Source organism: Passer montanus, unplaced genomic scaffold (genome assembly GCF_014805655.1).
Source record: "Passer montanus isolate IOZ18808 unplaced genomic scaffold, ASM1480565v1 scaffold58, whole genome shotgun sequence".
Lineage (NCBI taxonomy): Eukaryota > Metazoa > Chordata > Aves > Passeriformes > Passeridae > Passer > Passer montanus.
This window is the reverse complement of record NW_024370816.1, coordinates 1,861,556-1,888,410: the sequence shown is the minus strand read 5'-3', so window position 1 is coordinate 1,888,410 and position 26,855 is coordinate 1,861,556. Positions and strand designations below refer to the sequence as shown.

General features: G+C 39.0%; 2 long non-coding RNA genes across 2 annotated transcripts in view; one reads left to right on the top strand and one right to left on the bottom strand.

Moving 5' to 3' along the window:
* LOC120510464 overlaps positions 1-26,855 on the top strand; it is a 216,870-nt gene that overhangs the window by 176,447 nt on the left and 13,568 nt on the right. The window lies entirely within an intron of this gene.
* LOC120510465 overlaps positions 3,746-26,855 on the bottom strand; it is a 48,291-nt gene continuing 25,181 nt past the window's right edge. The window contains exons 2-3 of the long non-coding RNA XR_005629502.1: positions 10,404-10,559; positions 3,746-3,846 (exon numbers count right to left, since the gene is read on the bottom strand). This is a non-coding gene — a long non-coding RNA (uncharacterized LOC120510465). The remainder of the gene's footprint in view (positions 3,847-10,403; positions 10,560-26,855) is intronic.

Genomic DNA, 26,855 nt, shown 5'->3' with positions numbered 1-26,855 from the left:
AATGGGCACATATGGGAACGACTGTGCACAGCCTGCCAGAGCCTCTGCTCTCATGCCTGATCACACAGGCCTTGGCCAGAGCCTGCAGAAGGCAGCAGCACTTCACCTGTGATTAATAAGCACTAGAGGCCATGGTGCTGTCAGGGCATCCTTGTCTGGGTTTTCACATGGATCACTCCATGGAAGGGCAGGTGCCCTGCCCCAAGCCAGCTGTCTCTGTCCTGTGGTCAGAAAACTGTGTGCCTGTCTGTCTCAAGAGAAAAGGGAGTAAAGGCTGAAGTGGGTGCAAACAGGAAAACAAAGTATCTGTCCTTTAACTCAGAGCTCATTTTTTGTTGTCTTTTACCTGATCGTGTAGAAAACTGGGCACAGAACTGAGTTTGCAAGCCAGATAACAAAGGATTTTCTGTAAACTAACAAGGTTAATTTTCAGAGCACTTTCTAATTCTGAAGTATGGGGAATTCAGTCTCGCACAATGCCATGAAGGGAGTCTTATTTTGTTATGTAGGCTTATAAATCAGTCCAGCCATAAACAAAGAAATTAAATGTTAGGAATTATCCCTGACCTAGAAACCTGATCCTTCACCTTAAATCCTTTACTTACCCCGTGGACCACACCTGTTTCTCTTTGCCTTCCAATAAACACAGGTATAACAAATTATTCACTGCAGCTGCACAGCAGTTATCACTGCTGATGTTTCTATTACATGGGAGTACATGACTTTATACTTCACATTTAATTAAATGTTTTTATGGTTTTATTATGAGGTGATTAATCTGTCAGAAAACAACCTGAAATTGTATATGAAATCTTGGCAATATATTAGCTTTGCTCAAGGACTATTTGCATTTTATTTATAGCCTTTAATTTTATAAGTAATAACTATCTTCTTTAACAGTGAATTCATTTGGGACAGAGTTGTGTTATCAGATACACTATTAACTTCTTTTCACCTACTGTTTACTGTCTTCATTTCTTTCTCACAATGACGATAAGCAGTTTCTCTGTTTAAGCAGCTAGACTAATTATTTTCAGCTGCACATTAGATTGGTTTAATTCTTCCCAAATGGCCCAAAATTTACCAGAAATACATTCTGTACTATCTCTCCTATTTGTTTCATTATGCTTCACAAGTGCTGGTTTTAAATCTGGAGAGCAATTCCTTTTCTTCTCGCCACTTGTGTGAAGGCAAGTGCTAGTTTTTTGTTGTCTAGAACTTTAACTAGTGAGAGACTAAATGAGAGATTTAATCCCCTGGGTTGTGGATCCTTCATCTTGTTCAGACACAGAATTCACTACTATTGTGCTCTCAAATATTTAACCATATCAACAAGTAATGGGAAATTTTATGTTAAAGTGGGCCAAATTTAGCTTTGAACTAACTAATCTAGGAGAAAAGGTTGTGTTATACCTGAGCTGACCTTATTACTTTGTCATTAATCTGCTTTGTTATGCCTGAAGAAGCATGGGGGTCTCAGAACTGCTGGTAATCTTCTCTGCCATATGTGTGGTAATATCTGAACACAGCAGGATGAATTAAGACTAGTCCCATCTTTGCTTTATTACTTGTAAATCAGCCCATTAATATTATCTGAATGCAGTTTGTTAGGATTAACATAGATGATATTTGAATTGCCACAGTGATTACTTCTTAAAAACTCTGCTAATATGAATTTTGAAACTTAGAAATAAATTAGTATTGGAAGTCAAAAAACCCTTCAAATGAAGCAAAAGGAAGACTAAATAATTATATCAATAGGAAGAAACAACCCGAAGGCAGTAATATGGAAAATATCTTTTGCTGTAGTATATTTCAATCCCAAAAGACAATCCCAAGTATTCACTTGGGGGTTAGAGCACTTCTCAGTGAGGCAGCAGAGCAAATAAATCACTGCTCAGTTTGAATTAGTATAGTAAATTAATATTATGCTGCCTCTCCCTATTTTTTTAATAAACATGTGTTTTGTCTGATTTACAAAGAAAACATTTTACAGTACTCGCCACCATGCTCTGATCTGGTTTATCCCCTGCATCTGTTTCCTACTGTGGGTTTTCAGTCAGCTGCTTTTGAATTTGAGAGATGATTAAATTTTTCTGATTTTTACAGCTTCTTTTTTAGAAGAAATCCTGTGACTGTCATAAAAGATCATGAGCAAAGATGACCCAGGGTGAGCAGTGATTGCCCATGGGCACAGACAGAGTCATAAAAAGATGCCTCCTCTGCAAAAGCAGCAACTTCTTTCTCTTGTAAAGATAGGCCAAAGAAGCTATATACAAACAATATGTCTGTAATGTGATGAAAACTAAACAGAAAACTCCATCTGTTACATCATTAGAGCGACTTCATAGCATTAACATTTTTATTTGCCGAGGCCTGCCAAAATTTTTGGGTTTATTGAGCATTGCATGTAAAAGTTTCTCAAACTTTTTCCCTGTCATTGATCTTGTTACATTAATAAAAAGCAGCGCTTTGGCACTGTGCAGGTTGATGGCTCTCTTTGCTTTTTTAATTGTGTCCTTGTTCACAGGAACAGGGCACGCTGTGAGAGCCCAGTGCTGAGGAGGTGGAGAGGAGGGGAACTGCAGGGAAGAACCCTGTGACAGCCACCCTGCCCTGCAGAGGGAGGGCACTCCTGCTGCCCTGCCTGCCCAGCCTTGCTGGCCATGGGCTTCATGTCCCAGTGCCTCCGATTTTTATTTTTTTTTTTATACCTGTAGAGATTTTCTTAGAATTCAGACGGGATAGAAAAAGTGTGAAAGTAAAAAAGGGCACAAAAATAGATGATCCTTTTTGCAGAGGGTCTTGCCTCATAGAAAAGGCCCTGCCCTTCCACAGCCAGTGCAGCAGGCATCAACAGACAGGAAAGCATCTTGTTATTAACTCCTGCAGTGCTGCACCCTGAGAGCAAAAGCTGTGAGAAATTTTGTTTCAGAACAGAGCCATACTGTACCTTCACATTTTATTTTGTTTGCTTTTTGTGTTAAAAATAGCAATCTCCCAGTTGGAAAGCTACCAATGTCATGGTACTTGCAATCAGATCTTAGCATTTGTTTTATGTTCTTCCTAAAGATGGCAGTTTGTTATAGCAGCATGTTATATCACACCTTATCTTGGGGTGATTTGGGGATATGCATATAGGAATAAGTGTTCAAACAGCTTGTTATCTTTTGGACCAGTGCATGAAGAATGCAGTTGCTGTTAATCTCTGCAAGTATTAATCCAGCCTTATCCAGTTTAGTTTGTAATATCCAAAAGCAGCACAGAAAATATAGCAAGATACACTAAAAGAGCTTTGTATTCACATTGATGTAAGGTAATATTTATTTTAATGTACTCATGGATTATTAGAACCATGCATTTGCTATCATGTCATCCTATAATATGTCAGAGAAAAAATGCTTCCAAGAGCAAGATGGCAGATTGTCAACTACTGATGATGGTATTTCAGAGATGTAGCATTTTTATGGATAGAATTGCAAAAGAACAGCATTTATTGCCCATGGCAAGGGGCTCTGTTAGGTATTGACAGCATAGTAAGTTAAATGGAAATTCTTGGCTCTTACTAGAAACAGGAACATTAAGTTTAAAATCACCCATTAGCAAGACTCCTGTTACAAGTAGGCTCTGGGCAGAGGGTTACATTGATTGTTGTTCAGGACTATAAATTAAAAGAACACCAAGAAGATGATTTGGCTATTAAATACTAAATAGAAAGTGTTACTCTGTTTCACTTACCCTGCAGTGGGGCCTGCAGCTGGATCTGTGGTAGGAAAGGCCAGTGTACTCAGCTGAAGAAAAGGCTCAGGCCAAGCTCAGAGCAGCCAAACCCGACCTGAAGAGGAGCTACAAAGACAGCAGGGTCAGGCTGTTTGTTGTGGTGGCAAGTGGTGTAACAAGGGCAGCTTGGGAGGTTTTGGGTCTATTTTCTGCCTTTTACATAAGTGTTCACCAAAAAATAAGAAATACAACTCAGACATAACCTCTTTGTATCAAAAAACCAAGACATAAATTCTTTCAACTGCTGTAAACCAGCACTTTTTATGCAAACTTTTTGCTGGTGTTATGAAAATATTACAGTCACACATGCTGGGTTTTCAAGTGGGACCAATATCGCTGTCAAGATATTGACAATCTGTTGTTTGAGGTGGACTGTCTCCTGACAGAGGTACAGACATAGCAGCTTGGAGCAATGCAGAGAAAATTTATTTTTAAAAAAATCAGACAGGAGGTTGCATAAGAAAGTGTCATTGCTTGCATTGATGTCAGTCTTCTATAAACCAGAAATTAAGATTTTTATAGTACTTTCTATAGTAAGAGAGATTCTGTCTGTTCCTTTTATCATTTGCTTGATGATTACAAGAGCATCTTATCTGTTATAACAATTTTTTGAGACATTTGGTGTGTTTTCCCCACTGGAAGTATCTACAAAACTTAAAATAGATATAGGTATTAATCTTGAAGTGCAGAGTGCCTGCAGCTTTCAGATTTGTCACTCCCTATGACAGTTGCCAGACCTATGTGTGCAATTTATTGCTTTTGCATTGTTGGATGGATCCACAGAGCTTAGACTTAAATCCAGGATTCACAGGTCCACCATTTCATTCTTCTTGTGCTCAATTCTGTGCTGTGGTGCTCACATTTTAGAAGTTATTCTTGATATATATGGTACATTTTACTCTACATGCTGCTGTCATTTATGAGCACAAAATAATCTTACATAATCTCAAATGAACCAGTTGAAGTTAATAAAAGACAGCAAAACACAAGAAAACTGAATAATAGGAATTTGAGGGATTCTTATGGACCTTTTTTTTCCATCCAGCACCTTGTCCTCTGTTTTCACATGACTTTGCCGCATTGAGACTAATAAGCAGAACCTGTCTTACTGCCTCCTTCATAATATAATTAAATATATTTTTCTGAGTTTATGTGCCAGTCCCCCTAGCTCAGAGCAGACCCTTCCAGGTCAAGTTCTTGGTGCTACACACCCCCCAGTTCTGCCTGTCCCCAAGAATGGAGATTCTTCAGGAAGTCCCTTCCACCATTTGACATCTGTCATGGTAAAGATTTATTTTCCTAGTACCTGAAGAGGATTCATCTGCTGTCAGTTGTGTCCATTGCTGGTTGTTCTATCATCCAGCACCTGTGAGGAGTCTGGTTCCATCTCTCCTGCACCCTCCCCTGGGGAGCTGCAGCCAATGGTAGGGTCCTCCCAGAGTCTTCTCTTCTTTGAGCTGAACAAACCCAATTTTCAGCCTCTCCTGCCTCATCCCATTTTCCAGCCCCTCACCATCTCTCCACTGGACTCTCACTGGCATGCAGCCATCAGCTCTAATTGAGTGTAAAATCATGAGTGTGGATAACATAGGTTCTTTCTGAGCTGAGCAACTTTTCTAAGGGAAAGGACCCAAAGGTTGTTCAGGAAACAACCAAAGCCTTGCTGTGGGCTGGAGGTAAGATATCTTTACCCAAATCCTCTACATAAGAAAATGCAGAGCATCAGTGCCAATGTCCTAACTGAAATCCTATCTGAAGCATGTTGTGTAGTAAAATATTCATATTTGGTGGGAAAAAAAGAAATAAAAATCCCCAAGCAGTCTTCCTCATCATTGTTTGGTTCCATGAAACAGGCTCATCACTTGCAAAATAAATTGTCCTGCATTCATTTCATGACCAAAGACAAATATAAGGGTAAAGCATCATATGTTTTTTTCATTCACTCCACTCTTATCCCAACAGAATTCTGCACTTGGAACTTGGCAGACAAATGTCGATTATTCTGCTTGCCCTCTTATGGCACCATTTAAATCACTGATGTCTTGGTCCAGAAGCTTTTATGCAAGTTGTTCCTCAGAACACAAGAATGCCAATTTAGGCAGCTGAGCGTGGGGTGCCCTAGGCTGACCCCAGCTGCCACTGCAGCTGAGCATGCGTTGGCCAGTTCTGCTTGTATCTGCCAGTCCTGGGCAGGGCCTTGCTGAGTCACAATCCCAGGCTCAGAGTACATTTGTCTTCAGCTCTCAAAAGGTTAATTTACTGAAAGCTTGAACTGGAAGCATTTGCTAATGTGTAGCCATTACAGCATGTCTGCTCTAAAATACAAGGGGAAAAAAAAACAACCCAAAGAGAATTGAAAAGCCACAATTGTGTCAATCACAGTGTAAAAAAGTAAAAATAAGGTCAGTAATTTGAGTAACTGAACTGCCTAAAACAAAGGACAGTAAAGAGAAAAGTAAGCCGATAAATCTTCTGATATTTGGGTTATTCTGCATAAAAATCCCAATGTAACAAGGGCATTATCTTCTATAAATGGTATAACACATATCCACACTTGTATGCCTTGTTAAGAAAAACACTTCTATGATATTTATATATGAACTCATAATATATTATGTATTTTGTGCTTGCCCATTAGAAGAGACCCAAAGTCATTAAAAGAAATTTGCATCTCTGTCTCATTAGTTGACCTAATTCTAGGCGGAAACTTTTGGGGTTATGCACCAAACTTTTGGTCTCAAGTCCCACCAACCTCCCACTGAAACAACTACTGAAAATGCCAAAAGAAAACCCAACCAAACAAGATAATGATGTGCTATGTTCTATTTAGCCTGAATACCTCCTGGTGAGGTGAATATAAATATGTTCCTCCCACCTCTTCTTTTGTCTGTACCCTGAGGTTCTTTTGAAGAGCAATTTTCTCTCCACAGTAAGATAGTGAGGATGAAGTTAAGATTTGTGTTCAAGGCATCCACAGCTCTCAAGTAGCAAGATTGAAGTATTGATGGTTCAAAAGCCTCTTCTCAATATACAATTTTCAAATTTAGATTTTTTTAAATTGAACATCGGTTTTATGTACTGGGTATTTGGATTGAATTTGTTGTTGGTTTCATTTAGAAGCGATTATACAATATTCCAGCATTTGTAAAAAGAAAAGAATCTGTATTCTCAGTTGCACACTCATCATTTTTAAAAAGATAGTCTAATGGCTCTATAAATGGATACATGTCATATAAAGGCAAGTTCTTTTTATTTCCAGAGTATGCAAATAAAGGGTTAAATGGGAGTGTCATTATTTGACATGCATATACTGCAGTTTTGGAGTTTCTGACAAGGTTGGTAACATCATTTGCTCTGCGCCGCCATGTGCTTTCTAGATCATTGGAGCCATTTTAGCAATTAGAGCATGATTTATTCTCTGACAAATGTCTGAAATCCATTGTTAATGTCCCTTAGAGAACTTATTTCTAAATTATCAAAACTGTAAAATTATTTTAGCTATTGGCCAATTTATTACATTGCATGTTTCTGCATTACTCCATTGTGCCTTTATAAAGATTATTCTATCTATATTTTTGGCTAAACTTGTTTTTATATATTCTTGGATCACACCAAAACACTCATCTTTGTCATTATTCATTCATGCTGTTCAGCTGAGAAATGTACTTTTCTGGCATCTTCCTTCAGTGATTTTTTTTTTTTAACATATGATAAGGAATTCCAGAAAGAAAAGCCTTCCATACAGGAGACAGAACTCTTGAAAAGTTTGAAAAATGCTTTAAGTGCCTATATATATATATGTGTATATTTACACGAAGGTTATAATGATGGCAGTCCATCTGTGCAATGTGCTTTCACTGGGGATAATCAGAAGGGGAAAATTGGTATTTCTCATCTGGTTTGATGAGAGGTTTTATGTTATTCAGTGAAGTTGATATATGGCATTCCTTTCACCTAGAGACTTGTTGATAATTGGTTTATAAAACTTGTATTAATCTCTTGTATATCAAAAAAATGGATTGGGATTTAAGTGCAAAGCAAGTTAAATTGGGTTCATGGTGATTTGGGCTAAGGTAGAAGGTGCTTTCTTATTTTCACTTTCTATGAGAAGGGTCAGTGCTTTTTTAAATTAGGTGGCTAAAGGAGAATGAACAGAGTGATTTTGTCTTGAGTTTTACAGTAGATAATCTTCAGAGTTAGAGAGAAGCTATTCAGTTTAATATTTATTAAAATGCAGGAGTTGCATTTCACAGACGAATCTAAAAATAACTAAGATCTTGAAGTGTGCGTGATAGTTTCTTTGTAAATTATAATTAATACATAATAGATTCCAATTAAAAATATGCATACAGTTCAGGCAAAGATTTTTAAATTACTTTACATAGGCACATAAATACTGCTACAGTGGAGAAATTCAAAGAAAGGTGACTGAAGGATAGTTCTAAAGATGCAGTTTGGTTCTTTCTCTTTCAAACCTCTCCATTCTTAAACCAAAATTTAAACACAGGTCTCCTAAAGCTCTTATCTTCTACCACAAGAATATATTGTCTCCCTTGAGATATAAAGCCACAGAGGACAGGAATTATTATACTGAAGGGTTTGTGAGTTGATATTTATTAGTCTTTCAAAGAAGTCACATCATTATTCAGGAGAGGGATATATAAATAAATTAATTTCATGGCCACAGACCTGACCTCATTTTGAATATTTAACTTAGACTAAAAAGAAGATTTCCCATTTGTCCTAGGGTGACTTTATGATGCTTGTATCCCCAGTGGTCTGTTCTGTTTATGCTGGATATTGAGTTGTGCACTGGTTTAAGAGTGGTTCGGAGAGCGAAAGGGGCAGGAGCAGCGCGTGGTTTGTCTGCAGAGGCTGCGCTCACTCCCCTGCATTCCCCCTCCCGGCCTGTGCTGTCTGCAGGCAGAGCTCTCCTTTGTTTCTGTTAGTTTTTTTAGCCAGCTGAGGCAGAGAAGTTCCCCAGACTTTGGAACTGATCAGCCCTGCTCTGGACTGAAAACCAGAATAACACTGGGAGCTCGCCTGTAGTCCACCAGGGCCAGTAGTCCCCATCAGGGACTGATAAGAGACTGGGCAAGCTGAGCCACACCCCTCAAACAGGACTTTCTCTGAATTTGCCATCTCTTTAGAACAATGAGAGGTTCCATTGTTTATTCCTCATTTTTCCATGTTTGTGAGTACTTTACTTGTTAAAGAAACAGTTTTTTCCACTTCTCTCAAAGTAGTTTATGTTTCCTGAACCAGTAAGGGGAGGAGCCAGCTTGAATTTGCTTTCTAGAGGGACCCCATCTGGAGGTTTCCTCTCAAATTCGCTCTAAACAAGGACACCAATACATAACGAGTTTATTAATTTTAGAAAACAAATGTAATATATGCCCTAAACTATTAAGAACTTATGAGCTCTTTTCCTCCAAGACATGTATCTCCTATAAAACAATGAACAAGTATTAGTACTTTGCAAGTTAGTACTTTACTAGTTTACTTTGCTAGTTAGTACTTATCCTTTGCAAAGCTGAATGAAAACATCGGTTTGTAATAGGTCTTAAAGGTATATAAATTGAATGGACTTTTTTTTCTATATATAATTTTTTTCTACATATAATGCTCATATAACATTTTTCTTTTTCGTGGATAGATTATCTGTTTAAAAGAAAAATAAAACTCTGGCATACTCACCCAACTAATAGTAACATTTACCAAATTTGCTAAATGTGTGCATTTCAGAGCTCAAACCATGAAAATTTTGAGTGCCCTGTATTCCTATAGCACAGTAGGAGGCCGGGGAGCCCATCATCTTGTGAGATGCAAGATTAGATATTGGAATAATCTCCCACCCCCTCAATATTTACATCCCAATATTTCATCATCCTCCCAAGTCCATAGCCTTCTCCAGTATACATGGAGACAGATGGCTCATAAGATTACAAGCTACGGAGATTTGGTGCTACAGACAGGTCCCCTGGTATTCTAAGAAAATTAACAATTTATTTAAACAGCTCTGTCAGATGCAATCCTCTTTGCCTCATTTTGTCTCCTGCTGGCTCTGTCTCATGTAGGATTGCCTGCATGTAGATTCTCTGGTTACAGACTCATCATGTAGGAAAGAAAAGGAACTTAGTCATGAGCTATATGACCCGTGGGCACGCTGGACAAGCATGTGAGCATAACCAGAATAGAAGTCAAAAAATACCACACTCCTTATTGTTGTACCATCTTTATGAAAGAACTCTCTCTTTCATGGAACTGAAACAGATTCTTGCCTGTTGAGCAGCTCTAAATTAAGTCAGAGGATTATCTGTATCACAGCAGTCCCAAGCAACACCAGATTTCAGATAAGGAGGTCACCAGCCTGCCAAACCACTGCTGCTGCTGCCCACAGCTCTGTCTGTGTGGCCAACAGAGCTGCTCACTGGCTGCTGGGCAGGGGGTACCCAGCAGCAGGCACACGGTCAGCAGTGATGGTTTTGCACAGAAAATCTCACACTTCACTGATTACTGCTGCACTGAGCAGTTTGTTGAGCTGGCCAGTGGAAACGGGTAGCCAAGTTAAGGATCTGGCTCTTGTGGGAAGTGTAGCTCTGAACTGATGAGGGGCCACTTACAGGATGGAGTCATTAGCACATGTCTTGGTGTCACAGATGGGGAACAAGTTCTCCTTTTTCATTTCCTTGTCACAGTCAGGACGTGCAGGTTCATCCAGCCAGAAGGCAGTCCCTGAACTGCCGAGCCTGGTTCCCCACAGTTTCAGCAATTCTCATCTGCAACATATTTTAACATAGCTTTTCTAAGTGAACTATCATTGTACGTGCTACACAATTTGTCAACAGTGTATTTACCCTTCACTGGAAATACTGCACCTAGGACATTAGGACTGCATTTGCCTTTTTCACAAATTAATTATACAAGGGATGTATAACTATCCTGTGATCCTCCCACTCCAACACCCTGGGTTGAAATGTTCTTTGTTAAAACTATCATTTACTTTGCACTTTCTATCATTGAGATTCTCACTGTTCTTAGTTCTTCTCCTTTCTCCTGAAGGTCTTCTCAGTAACTGCTTTTCATCCTAGGAGGTCTGAAGCCATTTCTTATCAGGTTCTTTTTTCTTCACTGGGGAAACAGGGTTCAAATATTTTTTTCAACGTTGACAGGAATAAATTTAGGTGTCTGCTCAGGGCAATCTATGGCATCCATCTGCTCTCCTACTCTGGCTATGAAGACACACACTGTCTTAGGAAAACAAATAAGTCTTTGCTCTCTAATTGGCATTTCAGAAGGCAAAAGTGGTTTTTCTGCAAGTGTAACTCATATATTTTCTCATGTGGTTTTCCACACACAGTTTGAAAAGCTCATTCAAAGGAAACTTAACTTCCCTCAGCTCTCCTTTATTTCAACCCATAATATACTGAGATCTTTTCTGTTTTTCACCTGTAGCATAATAAGTTTTTATTTAGGATGAAGTAAAATTGTTAGCAATTCTATTAATTTAAGATCCACAGGCATAAACTATTTCATATTATTACTATTTTGGTAGTTGTGAAGGTATACGGCTATAATAAGTATATATAATAAATAAGCAATAAATAATAAGTATATACTATAAATAAGTAATTTATCATGGTAAATATTTCAGTTCTTGGCTGCTTTACACCATGTGCAGTCCTTTGTACTTTTACAAAGGAACTTTTAACTGGAGATGTCCACAAACTCACAGTGGCCCGCCCACTTTTCTCACCAGTCTTTATGATATCAGGTCCAAGGCTACAGAGAGTCAGACACAGAGCCTCATTTTAGGCTCACAAAAAATAGAATCCAAACAGTATGAGTCAATGCATTATTTCAATAAAGTAAATAAAATAATATCTTAAAATAAAAAAACAACGTAGATGTCATTCCAGTGCAGTAACATCCTAAACTGAACAGTATAAAAGCAAACTCAGCCCTGGAATAGCAGGTGTGGAGGAGGAGAGACAGTGTCAAGCCATTTCTTGAGCCTTTTCTGACAAAGACAAGAGGTTGTGGGAAATCTTTGGCTACAGTACCAATAGATCGTGCATCAAACATAAGCTCTCTGGACTTAATTTTCACTTAACAGGGATGTCTTCTTTCCACAGGAGAGTGCTAAAATGTGTAAGTCTTACATTCTCCTAAATACCTCTTTGAAATAAGCAGCATAGAAAAGTTTTCATGAAATCAAGGAATTTTTCCTATTTCATTTCTCTTCACTCCAAACCTAGAAAAATCATACTTCTCATGGCTCCTTATTGACTGTATAAAGATATTCTCAGTCTGACATACAAGATGTCCTGATTTCCCTTAGTCGCCCAGTGAGCCCTGGCTGTAATTTGGCAGCTCTCAGTGGTCTCTGCCATGTAATTCAGCTGTTGACTGCAACAGCCACCTTCCCATGTGAGAACATTTTCAAATACAAAAAGATGTGGATGTAATTGCTTAAACACTGAAAAATCCATAAACCAAGACCAAAAAAAGTGAAAATACAGTTACAATCACAGAATATGCCCCATTTCTCCCCTATTTGTGCCCAAGGAGGAGCATACAGGTTAACTGAGCACAACAGCTGATCTCCCTGGAGTAAAATTTGTTGAAAATACAAGTGCTCATATATAATTTTTCTAAAGACCATTGCATTGTAAGTGAGGAGAGTTCAATAGCTATCAGTGTTCAGGTGAACATTTGTTTAGTGAAAGATCACTAGAATCACATCCAGAGATGGTATGACATGAGTAGATCTCACTCATTTCCTGCAGAAGTACGTTCCAGTTGTAGGAAAATCGCCAGAATAAAACTGGTCTTTTTTTAATATTATAATAAGAAAACGTCCCAATGAAGAGAACAAAAGAACCCCCTTCCCCAAAAGTATTTTTTGTTCTCAAGACTATCCTTTCCTCAAAGCTATGTGGTGCTTTGGGCTCCAAAGCTTTAGGATAAGAATGACAGAGAGAAGGGTGAGTAATTCTTGCTCAGAAAAAGGCAAAAAGCATATGGGATAGATATGTCTGTTAATACAAGCTTGTCTGTCTCTTCTGCATAGTTTTCCCTCTCATATTGATAGTAGCAGCTAAATGTGAGTGATTAGCATTACAATCTCTGAAGCACCTGCATACAGCTGAAGATTTTCTAGCCTACCTACAGGATTAGCAGGCCTAGTGCTGAAGTTAATGGAATTGGGTATTAAAATCAGAGAGGGAGTTTTGAAAATCACAAGAAGTGTGATCAGCACTTACCCGGGCTGCTTTTAAATTAGGCAAGAGTTTCTTAGAGGATAGTGAGCGTATTACTCTCCTGAAAATCCTGCTTACCCATCACATATTGGATCCCATTCAGTAGTAGCCTGCTTGGGTCAGTTTATTTTTAATTCTTAGTACAACTGTCACTAATAAACTTTAATTTCTAGTGCTTTCATTTTTCTGAGGGGAAGAATCAAAGCACATCTTTTATACACAGCCAGAATGTACAGCTTTGAGTTGCTCAATTGCACTAATGTTTTTTCATGAATGTATAGCAAGTGGTTGGATGAGAATAAAATACAAGAAGTGTGGATATTTTGGTTCAAGTTTGTAGGTAGTGAAGAGAATAAGTGGGAAGCGTAATTCTGACATGGAGAGGTGGAATTCCACTGAGATTGTTAATGACTGCAAAGCTTGGAGAAATCTAATTAGTGTCCTGGAATAGAAGGTCAGATAAGGTCAAATATAAATAGTGTGTAAAAAAAAAAAAGATATCATGCACACTTAGAACTCAGTGTGTCTGGGACCAATCAGGTGGGATACTCAGAATCTGTTCACAGATATTTTGACTTTTCTGAAGTCTAAAATTCGTGGACTTAAATTTAAAATTATTAGTGTCCCAGAAATGCAAATCTAAAGCAGGGCTGTTTCCAGCAAGTCTGGAACCCCCTTACACTATTCCTTAGATAGGTCTTCCACTTCAAAATGGTCATCTTCCCCACTATCTTTTGATCAAAGAATTTTGGCATCCTCCCTTACTGATAAATGAGGGGGCAAACGTGTGTCAGTCAGGAATTTCACTTTTATGGAGAGGTTTAGGGGGATATTGGGCAGAGGTTTCACATTAATACCTGTCATAAACCAAGGGTAAGGTTGAAGAAAAGACGTGTTCAGTTTCCCCCAAGGCTCACACTGTCACCAACAGTGGCTGACCCACAACAATGGAAGCAGGATGAGCAGTGGGAATTCCACACTTCAAACTCCTCCCGCAGGATTTGGTAACTGAGTCTGTGCTGTGGGAACACATTGGCAGCAGCAGTCTTTGTGGATGTTACCACACCTTATGTGAACTGATGGAATGCACGGCTGCAATCTTGCATGTGTAAGAGCCTGTGGGCTGGCTGTCCTTTCCCTCTCCTGCCAATCTGGTTTCTGTGTAAGAAGTGGGTGGGGATCACTAAAGATGGCTTGGCACAAGAGGGCATAGGAACTTCCTGACTCCAGCAGCAAATGAAGTCACTTACATGAACTTCTTTGTGGAAGCTGTTAGGTACATATCCATTGCTACGTTTAGTTCTTCCACTTGTGCTTCTCAACATTAGTCTTAAAAATAAGAAGTGTATTATTGAGAACAAGATGCTGGAAATTGCAGTAGTTTATGCCAGTATTAGTACACTAGTGATGTTGTACTGCAGAAAGTATGTAAAAAAACATTTAAGGAAGTGACAGACTTTGATATTAAGTAATTCATCTTCTTCCCTTGGAGCCATAGAGAATTGACACATTCATTTCAGACATTTTAATAAAAGCATTAGTGAAACTGGTTTCTCAGCAAACCAAGTTGCTGTAATCTCTACTTTTCTATTAAATATACTGTATTTCTTCACTTTACCATCTTTATACAGAGAAATATATTGTAGTATAATAATTACCACAACAAATACCTTTGAACACTGTGGCGTTTAGGAGCTAGAACTAAACAAACCCCAAGAATTTAACTACCTACCTATCTGTCAGTTACTTTGCCCCTGAGCAGTAGGGGTGCAGATCTGTGATGTTGTTTAATAATGCTCCTAGAATCTCCTGTGAGCACCAGTTTTGCTTCTGGAGTCCCCCAGCTCTGTGACAGTCTTCACCTCACATCCCACGGGACTTGATATATATTTGCATTTTATCCTCTGTAAGGAGATAAACCTGCAGGAGTTCTAACAAAAATGTTCAGAAGTGTGGAGCGGGATTGTGAGCACTGATAAATTCATGGTCCAAAGGGCACTGTCCCCAAACCTGGGGGGACCCATGACCATGCTGCTCAAGAGATTGTTACCCATTTGAGCAAGAAGTATTATGACAGTGAGCAGAGCAAGAGAATAAGAGGATGGAGAGCATATTCCAGTGTAATTATAATAATTTATAACTCAGGGTTGTTCTCCTGTTAAAATCTCAAAAGCAGAATATTTTTACTTTCTTATAAATTATTCACAGTCATTTGCTTTGCTTCGTGACAAGTAACTTCTTTTCTTCAGACAGGATTTTCAACCTGAAAGAATGAAAGTGTTGACCCAGTTATGCCTAACAAACAAAACGTGAAAAGAACTAAAATTAGAAATGGATAAAATAATCTTAGTAGGAGCAAGAAATAAAGCGCTTTTTCCCTTCCTGTTCCATCTGAATTTAAAATTGGTAAAATTATTTTACTAAAAGAAAAAAAATAAATGGAAAATAGACTTCCTAATGAAACTGCTCAGAGAAGGATGAGGTAACATTTATGGAAATGTCGTATATTATTTAAAAAAATGTTTCAAAAATGGCCTAAGCCAGAATTTAGTCCCTTTCCAGTTCTGCACAATGTTCCTGATGTCTTGCCAGACTCCCATGGCCCATTTGCAGCCTCTCTCCTGCAGACTGAGACCCTTGTCCTACACAGCATGAATTTCTGAGATAGAATTGAGGGCAATGTACAGGAATTGAAAAACTATATGCCATGTGATATTTAAGGGGTTACAACTGCTGTTGTGGCATCAGTCTCCAGACTGGGGTAGTAGATCTAGGACTGGATCCACTGACTCCCAGATTCAGGAAAATCCTGAAAAGGAAAAATTAAAAAGGCTTAATGGAAAACCTGTGCCCCTTTTAACCTTGTGCTACATTCAGTGCTAATGCATGGGATGTTATTAATGTATTGATTGCATATTCCATTAAAAGAGTCTGAAATAGTTAACATAGGTCAAAAAATTACCTCCCATTTAAGACATAGAAACCAAGACATTATAAATTATGAGACTTTCTTAAAATTCCTAAAGCCATAGTCAAAACATTTAATGGGTAACAGTATTTTTTAAAAAAACCTTACACTTAAAATTCCCACTACGATCAAGGATTTAGTCTTTATTATCTGAAGTGCTTCAGAAACCGGTAGTAAACAACACTTAATTAAACAGATTAAATAAGAAAATGTTTGTTTACATTATTCTATAAAGGAAAGAACCTCACAAGTTTTGTAATGTGAACTATGTTTGCTCTTCGAAGGAGTTAACAGAAACAGAGTGCCAAGCAGCTTCTTGTCTACTCACTGGCGACAGTTATGATCATGTTCAAGATAAGAGAGGGGTTGTATATATTTAAATGACTTGCAGTCCTTGCTTGTACATTTTAAATTGGCCAAATGCATCTACTTTTCATTTTCCCTCAACCACTCTTCACAGTATTTGAAATCTGTAGTAGTTCATAACTCAGCTCCCAACATGTCTGGACTACTATGGAAAGGCAACATAAGATGGGAATTTATTCTTCTGTCTGTGAGATATAAAAATGGAGCAGATCTCCTTGTGCATATACATTTCCTTCTTGGCTAAGTATTTTGCTGATTTTGTCCTATTTATAGTGGTTTTCAGGGTTTCAGTAATGTCCAGTTAAAATATCCAAGCAATCTTTTTTGAATTGGGAGCTGTGGACTATTAGAGGTCTTCCTGCTTGCAGTACTTTGTGTGTACCTTATTTACTTTGGATATCAGACCTAAACTTGGCTGCATTTATGAATGCTTTCTTAGGTGTTTAGAAAAGTAGTTGTTGGACAGCAGGGAACCATTTCACTTGCAGCTGTTTATTTAGTATTTATCATTTTAACAGTTCGGGAAAAAGAACATTTTCCAACCTCATTTTTTACAAGAATTTCCACTCACTACAAGCTATCAATACCTTCACCAAGTCAGCAATATAAAGCTGGCCACATTCTCCTTACCTTATAATTTATAATGATGTTTTGTAGCTGGTAGTCCCAGCATGTTCAGGGGAGTCAGTGAAGAGACTCATGTACACAATTAGTAATGTACATAGTGGCTCTGAAAGCAATTATAATATCAGGATTCTCAACTATATTTTGAAAACATAATTTCTATGTAAAGAACCTCAAACTTTCAAAGAAAGAAAGCAAGCCAGCTGCATGGCAGGCAGTGATAAGCACAACTGAAAATCAGGCTGTGCCAATATAGAATTGTAAGCCTTTTATCTGCATTTTAAACCTTAGGAAATTTCCTCAAAAAGAGGAAGGCATAAATATCTTCTTCATTTAAATGGCTGCTACTTGATATCCTGATGAAGAAGGTTTCAGTTTGGACTTTTGTTTATCTTGGGTTTTAATTTCTTTTATTTCTTCCAGTCCTTGACTGCTGTGTTCACACTGGCTCAGATGTTGTGCTTTTCCTGTGAGAAACCTGCACAGGTTCCCTGAATGTAGGAGATTACTACTGCTTAGGGAACAACATCACAGATGCAGTGAAGATAAGTGAATTTGTGATTGAATGATCTCCCTTCTTCCATATTCTTCTCCTTTCAGCAAGTGAAAGAGAAGCTTTCTGGATAAAATTAAAGTGGAAGGAGGAAGAGCTGAAATAATTTTCAAAACACTGATCCAAGCTAGGGCTGAATCATCGATGTCACCAAACAACATGTAAATTCCCGAATTATTACATCCTTGCCAAAGAATGTGATTTTTTCACCTTCTTCAGTTTCCTTACTTAGATTTACAGTGAATACTTGTATAATTCATGCCCTGTTGATGAGGGAAATGGTTGCCATTGATTGCAGTCATCAGGGATTGGAACTTTTGATCCCTTTTAAAGAAAAACTAATTACTGCTGTGCCATAATGCAGTATCTGAACAGATGAGATGGGTGAAAAAGGCAGTTACCATGATAGACAGGACTCAGTCAGAGGTGGCTATCAGGGTGTCAGAATCTGGTCAGTGGAGTAGCCACCAAAGTTTTGGAAACTCAGCACTAGTTCATATTTGGGTGACTTCTGCATTTACTCCTGCATTTTACTTGTAAAACCCACACATGTCCTTTCAGGGGTCTGTGACTCCAGCATATCAAAGATTGTTCACAGACCTAACACTAGGCATGAACTTAAACAACTTGCTGATTCAAGGTTATGATCAAAGTTTTCTTCCTGAAAAAAAAATTGCTTCTTCTGTAGCATGTAGTCAGAGATGCATTTAATCTCACCTTGACTGATGTGTGCCATCTCTGGCACGTAAAGGAAATGCTTACATAGTCATAGCTACCTTTATTTTAGAGACATGACTGTGGCACTTGCTCCACTAATTCCCCAGGATATTTATTTATAAAAAAACTACTTCCAGAGCCTTTTAGTGCATTGACCTTGTTTCAGGATTTAGCTGGGAGGAGGGAGAGCTGAGTTTTTTTCCTAAGCACTGCAGGGGATTTCTGTCAGGTTGCTTTAACACTTCCCTTCAGCTTCTTGCCAGGCTTTCAGGCTAAAGAATTTTAAGATGTAGCTAGCCATCATCACATAGGTTTTTGCATTGTCTCTGTTGTTTTATTAATCTAAAATTTGATTGTTTTTCAAGCAAAGACAAAACAACAGCATGCATCTATAAAGCTATCAGATCAGAATCATAAATGCATGGAAAAAAGATAATTTCTAATGTATCAGATCTGTATGATAAGTGACCACTGCATGGACTGGCTTCATGCATTATATCAATTACCTGTCCAAAGATTTGGAAAGGAATTTTACCTCCATGGAATAGGAAAAGGAAGAAATTGAAATGTATTGAATACTGTTGTATTGTGAAATGTGTTGAACACTGTTGAGTTTTCTTTGAAAAACTAGAGTGCTCTTAAGTAGCAAGACACCAATTTTAGGAATCATGAAAATATTTTTATGCTTTACAGCTGTGATAGTCTTAGCCATCCTTACCATACCCAACCAAGACCTAAGTGGGTTAGCACTGCAACTGCTGTTAGCCACACCTTTTTGTTTCTTCCTGTTTTCATGTACAAACTGACAGATATATGGGAAATGCATACAGGTAATTCCTGGCCCTCCTTCTCTGACTGTAGAGAATGCACCTACTGTAAAGTAGCATAAGATGCATAGGGGGTTTTGTAGTGGGGATTACCAAATTTAAACCTCTTTCATTCCCCCAAAATAACTGGTTACATCCAGGCCCTAAGGAAGTCCATTACATATTCCCAGATAACCATGCTACAGCAGTGATTCTGGATTAATATTAAAGAAAGCCTACTGATACGGCAACATCATCCCTCATCTGGCAGTGTAAAAGGTATAACTGTGCTTTCTGTGTGGTTACTGCCTGATCCTTGAACTCCATCTCTCCCCTCCCTGTCACTGCTCCTCATTTTCACACAGGGCTGCCACATCCAGAAAGTGGATATACAGCCCTGGTCACAGATGGGGCTTAGGCAAAGTGTTCAGCTTCATGGCATTTCTGTGCTAATCCCTGAAGGCCTTTGGATATACCCTTGCAGCAATGCACTTACACAGACTAGTGCACTGCTAACCCTGCTTGGCCAGACAGAAGCTTAGATGTCCAGGGTTAAATACCAAGAAGATTTCAGTGGTAGCTAACTAGGTGTAGGCAGGTGAAAATGTACAGCACTGCAAAATCCAATTCCACTGCCTCTTGCTTTTATTAGTGCCTCAAAGAAGGGCTGGGCTGTTCTAACTGCAGTGTTCATGCATCAGTGTAAAGTCTAACTAAAATAAGAGGCGTTGGAGAAATCCTCCATTACTTATACTTTTCAGGAAAAAAAAGCAATTGCATCATTCTTAGCAGAGAATGGAAAGAAAGCAATAAATAACACAGCTGTTCAGTGGTAACTAGAAAAGAACAGTCAGACTCAAAGCTTGCAGTGTCTATTCACAGTGAAGAGCTAAGGAGATAAAAGATTATCATGACCCTGCTATGTGCATATTCTAAGGACAATATTGCTGGTAAAGTTCTAGAGTTTTCTCTTAAAATGGATGATTGCTAACCATGTTAACTAGACTCAATTTTATCATTCTATGTCTATATGCAGTGTGGTGCTATGTGCAATTTCAGGCACTCATTCCATCTCAAAGTAGATGTTATCTGGATTGCTGTCATATCCCAAACTGCACTTTCATTAAAAGAATTACTGTTCCCGTCATCAGCTCAGGAAGAACTGCACCAGGAAATAAGCTACCTCTAAATGAAGAGATGAATTCTATTGTTCACAAAGCTGGTAAAATATTAGTCAAACATGCAGCAGATAGGCTGTTTGGAAATGGAAGTTAATGCCCTTGATTCCAAAATGCTGCCTGGCAGTTCTGATGGTGCACTCGCATCCTGTTTGCTCTAAGATCTTATGAAGGTCATTCAACATCTCTATACCTCAGTTTCTTCATCAGTAAGATTATGACAATTGTTTTCTACTGAAGTTTCCAAGTGATAGGCTTAGTTGTCACACACTGCAAAACACTTAAAGATCTCAAATTGAAACATAGTTCAGAAGTACAAATATTATTGCTGTTAGAAGTCCATTACAGCTCTGGTTTTTTGTCCAAACTGGTACTTTGGTACGTGCAGCTAGACAGCTTCTAATGTTATCTCGATTCACAAAGCACTTTTTGTGTGAGGTTTGACTCACAGTAAAATGCCAGTTAGAATTTTTTCCTCAGGAACTCACTGGAGCTTGGCTTACAAAATCTGAAAATTAAATCAACCAAAATAGGTCAAACACAAAACTATATGTCCTTATGTGTCCTCTTGTCCTCTTTTAGCAGTACAGAAGATAGTTGTTGTTTTCTTTCCTGTAAAATTTGGGCTTGTGTTTCTCAGTTGGCTACAGTAACTGTATCACAGTTACATTTTGAATACCTGCTCATGCAAGTTTTCATTCCCTATTAAATATAGTTTAAAATGATAGGCTCATCTGTTAGTCGTCCAGAAATAACGTGCTGGGTATACAAGCAGCTGATGCTGCTGAACACGACACAGAGTGGATCGCTGTGTTGCTGCTTGTTGGTAGCCATCACTACAGAGATGTTTTCAAACCTTAAAAAAGGAACAAAGCATCTTAAATATAATCAAATGTTAATATAAGCTGCAGTTTTGCATTTACTTTCCCCCTGTAGCTAATTCTTTAGGAATTTATTCCTATTCACATAATCCTTTAAGTTGATATATTTATTCTCTACCTAGTTTACAGTTTCTATTCATTCCTATGTCAAGTACGTGAAGGTGCTGCTTAAATTAGTACTTCAGTATTATACATTTCTGAATTGGTTGTTCAGTGCAGTTAAAATGCAGTGAATACATTTAAAGTGAGAAAGGAGGTAAACAGGGAAACCATCTATACCAGTCAGAGTCTAGCTTTCTTGTTATAACATATTATAATTTATTTAAACTCAATCAATACTTAATCTGGAGTTTAAATTCTGCTAAATATCTGTGGCATGGCTAAAAGCAGCTGGTGCCAGGGAATAAAATTTTCTTCAGGCTGTGATTCTGATGAATTTATAATGCGCTCTAAGGGTGATGCATTGACCTAAATTCACAAAAGCACTGCTATTCCTATTTATTATTATGAAAGGTATCCTACCCGCAGTTTTGTTCTTTCAAATGTTGTGTGGTTACATGGAAAAGATGACAGGTTGCAGTGAGGATGACTGGAGAGGAAGGAGCTGCATGCACATCCCTGGCACGTACTGGCTGCCTATTCTGCTAAATATCTGTGGCATGGCTAAAAGCAGCTGGTGCCAGGGAATAAAATTTTCTTCAGGCTGTGATTCTGATGAATTTATAATGCGCTCTAAGGGTGATGCATTGACCTAAATTCACAAAAGCACTGCTATTCCTATTTATTATTATGAAAGGTATCCTACCCGCAGTTTTGTTCTTTCAAATGTTGTGTGGTTACATGGAAAAGATGACAGGTTGCAGTGAGGATGACTGGAGAGGAAGGAGCTGCATATGCACATCCCTGGCACATACTGGCTGCCTGGGCTAGCAGCCCTGGGGTTTGGAGGGCACTGCCAGGCAGGAGGGCAAATCCCTGGCAAGGAGTGGGGAGGCACAGGACAGCTGGAGCCTCCTTCCACCCTTGCTTCACCAGAGGAAGCACCCAGCATTCTCTTCAATGTCTGTGCAGCCTGTAACCACAGACAGGGTGGTGCCTCACTGTAATTCCATGATTTGATGCAGGAATAATTTAAGCACTGTAAAAACCCAGCAAATGTTTGAAGCCAGCAGTGAGGGCTGACTTCCTGAGAGGTGTGTGTTTGTGGTGATCCCTTGGATTTGTTTTGTTGGCAACAAGAATGATGTTGTTAAGGCAGGAAGAGGACAGTTTTGTTGAAAATTGCTTCTCCTATTTTATTTTGTTTTGTTTTTCTCCTGCAGCCTTAACAAGGCATGTAGAGTTAGGTTTAGGGTTTGATTTTCTGTTCATGGTTCTTTAGAATCTCTCAGGTCCAACCATCACAGGACAGCACCTATGAGCGACTCACATTGAAGTGGCTGGGAATTGCACACACTGATCTCTTGTAATGGCCACTTAATTTCTTCCATTGCATTTGGCAAGCTTTTCCTCTGCATCATCCAAGGGCTTTTCATAGCAAGCAGTGCCTTCCCAGTGACCGGCATCCTTATCCAAGCATTCTTTGTTACCTTTAGGGTTTGCAATCATTTTTGTCTATTTCTGTGAAATGCCATGTGTTTTAGCAGATTCATAAACAAAGGAAACTTGTAGGTTTTTTAAAAGCAGAGTGAATAAGGGAAATATATCATAAATGAAGCTGACAACCTTCCCCACTTCCTTCATTATTGTGATATGGATGCCTCTTGTGTAAAAACCATGAGAGCACAATTATATTTCTTTATAGATACTTGACCACTTCTCAGTTTTGCTTTTCTAGGCAGAATGTCCAAAGAGGACTCTCAGGTCTGCACTGTTTGTCTTCCGTGCTCTCCTGCCTTCCTTTGGGGCACAATATCAGACACTGTCCTCGGTATGTCTGTTCTCATTGTATTCTGTGCCCACCTCTTCCAATATTGCTGCTGTAGTCAAATGGCTGTTGTGATTTATGCCAGAATAACTGTGGGATAGAATAAATCCAGACTTTAAAGGCATTAGCCTGCTTTTACTGCAGCACCACCGACAGCTGTACCTAGCACTGCGACCTTATCCCACCCCCGTGAGGCAGCATCCCGAGCCATGCTGCTTGGGAAGAGCAGTGCTGTGCTTGCTGAGCTCTGCTCCTCGGGGCCAGCCCAGAGGATGGCAACAGCATGCAAACACAGCCTCTCAGCTGGAGCAACTGTTTGTTTCAGCTCTAGCCTTTACTTAAAATGTGAAGCTATTAAACAGAAATACAAAGACTTGGAGCTCAGACTCATGCCTAACTAGCTGGGAGAGCTGGGTTTGTAGATCCAACTGTGCTTTGCAGTCTGGCAGCAAGAAAGTCTGGATTTCCACTTCAGTTTGTTTTCTTCTAATGGTCAAACAGAATACTCCAAGATCCAGATGCAAGGGTGCAGAAATACTTACCTGCTGTAAAGATTATTTATAGAGGTCTCAGACCTCTCTCCCCAACATAACAGTCTGATCCACGTCACAGCTTTGAACTCTGTCAAGCACAACTCCAGTCTACAGGGGATCATTGGCAAAGTAATATCCAAAAACTGTGTTCTGCCTGGCAGAGTAAGAGATTGGGAACATCTGCAATTAAATATCTGGAAGAAATAATTTATATAGAGAAAACAACTGGAACTTCAAACAAAGGACTAAAGTTGTATCCTATTCCTTATCATGGTGGTTTGACCAGTTGAATCTTCCTAATTTATCTTTAATGATTGCTTATGTAATTTTTTCTATAATTTTATTACAATTTATGATCTATCTTGCTTTCTCACAGGATAAAAATTATAACCTTCACATTTATGCTTTAGTTAATGTTCTTGGCATTTCTATTGCAGCCAGGGGAAAAGTGGACTGAAGCTCGTTCATGTACATGCCTAGAGAAAAGCATATTCCTTACCCCACAGAATGCCAGCTGATGGTTGTAAGACATGAATAACATAAAAGTGGAATATAGGTTGGGCAAGACAAACTGCCAAAAAACAAGTGTATTCATAGTTTTTAGCTAATCAAGAGTAGCAGTAGTACTTTGCTTATTTGCCTAATCATGATTAGGTGCCAGTTTTCTGTTCTTGTAACAGAAGAGGTACATTTCAAGTCTATGAATTGAAGGAGGCTGAGGGGAGTGACAGTGTTTCCATAAAGTTTTACCAGGCAGGCCTACAGACCAATTTCTGTCTGTAGTTCACCAAACTGTACAGTAATGTTTTTTTCTTCCCACAGTGCCATGAAAAAGCTTCTGGCTTCAGTTCATGTGTGAAACCTTTTGCACAACAAAAGTGGTTTCTTGTGGCCAGTAAGACTAAATGTTCTAAGCATTCCAGGAAGTGTATAAATGGATTGGTACCCTTCCTAGGTTTATGGAGCCTTATTTCTTTATTTTTTCTCTCATTCTTTTTTTTCTCATTTATGCTCTCTTCATCTATGCGAAGTCCAAGCAGAGTACAGTTTGAAAATCCTGACTATCATTTTCCCCTTTTCTTGGGCTTTCCTTAGTTATATTTTATGAAAAGAAGTTGTTTCAGTAAATGCAACCTAGTAAATTATCTTAAATTACTTCTTACAGTCCAGACTAGTATTATAACATGAAAATTGTTACTTAGAGTCTCCCACGCCCCCAGCTGCTGCAGACCTATGTCTCCAGGCTGGGGAGAAGCTGAGCACAGCTCTTCCCCAGCAGAGTCTGCAGGCCAATCCACAATGCGGAAAGCAGAGTTTACAAAAAGAAGATTTCTCATCCTTCCTTCACAATCCTGCCAGATTCTGTTGTAGTGATGGTCAAAACCAACTAAAATGGTGATTTTATACTGATGGGTAGGCATATGTCTATGCAGAAACCAGATGAGAAACAGTTCAGGCCAAAACCATTAAATCTCAGCTCATCTCAGGATGCTAGAAAACAGCCATCCCATTTCTTTGATCTATGATACTTGACTCTCAATGTGTGTTAATAAGACATATATGTTGGGCATTGGCATTTTCTCCTGTTGAACAAGTGTAAACATTGCATTTGTCTCTGTAAAAATATACTTCAATAGCTGGGAGAAAAGTGGAGATTTGTTATTTTTGCAGTTGTAGAAGACATTTAGCAGCTGTGTTTATGCTGGCAGACAATTTGGATATTAGGTGGCAGGACAGAGAACTGCAGATGTACAATATTGTGCAGACATTGTGCACTTACAGTCCATTTCCAGGGAAACATGTTATTTTATATTTCCCTTGGTTTCATTAATCACATTTCATGATGTATCTCACTATTTCAACCCATTCCCCTAGATTAATTCTTTTTTGGCCTGTTTGTAGTAGTTATTGATCTCTCTTTCAAGAAATTCCATCTCAACTACAGATAATTAAGTTCTTTTTTGCTCCAAGAAAGAAAATTAAGATGGCCCTATACTGATTACTGAGACCACCTGTACCAACTGGCATGTCTACCACATCAGAAAGATATTTAGCCTGCTTTTGGTCAGAAAAGGATTCATACTCTTCCTTGGTATTTAGAAATTAAACTCATTTCCTGAAAGTAAAAATATGTTTCTCCTCTTGATCTACAAAGGCAAACAGCTGCACTTTTCTCTGTTCCTGAGTTCTCTAATCCCTTAACAGGCTTTGTTTTGGTTTCACAGGTGAATCCCTTAAACTATAGCAATGATGGCCCATCTGTGGGAGAAATATGCTGATATAAACAGTGAGGAACCCCTGTTAGAGGGTTGAGAGCCTGAGGAACCTCAGTGTATGGGATGTATCCCCAGGACTTTTTTGGTGTTTGCTCTTCATTTAAATAATGGCATTAAGGGTTCCTGAATAGATTTGGCTTGGAAGTGCTGCTCTGTGTGCCCTTTGAGCCACCCCAGCCTGGAAGGGTCACCTGGAGTCCTTGTGCTTCTCCTGTAGCTCCCTCGCCCATGGGCAACAGTCCTGCTGCACTGTGTGGGGACAGACCACGTATGTTTCCTATATGGCTGTCTGGGTGTGCTGGAGAGAAGTTAAAAAGGGAAAGAGCTTGTGCCAAACTTTTGATCTTCTTTGTCTGAGGAACTGGCTGTGCAGGAGCTCTGGTCTGGGAGGTGGGAACAAAAGACCTGCCGGCACACTTTGTCCTGGCTGAGTCTGGGTGTCATGCTAGGTAAGGTTTTTTGTCTTAGGGAACAGAGAAAAGGAGTTCTACTGACCTCTAAATAGGAGCAAACCCCAAGAATTCACGACACAGAGAATTAATGAGTGATCCAAGATGGCATGATCAGCAGATTGCTTAAAAAACCACAAGCCCACCCAGTGCCTCTTCTCATGACTGGTTCAGAATGCTAAATATAACCTGGCAGTATTTTTCTTAGGGATAAATGAAAAGCAGACAAAAACGAGGTCTGTTTATGCTATATGACTTAGCCACACCTAAGGAAATGAAACTTGTTTTCACCCTTTTTGTTTAGAGGACATCTGTGAGGAGGCTCTGTCCACCACAATGAAAGCAGCAAAGTGTTGTATAAGCACTGTCCTCATGTTGCTGTGAATTGTATGGAAAGAGATGGCCCCAGGCACCACAGGAGAAGACAGGGTAGATTTTAAGCAGTGCTCAGCAATTTTCAGAATACTGAAATCTCAAAAAGAGCTTTACTTCCAGGAAGGAAGTAGTGGAGTTGGGATTTGGGAGGAGAGGACT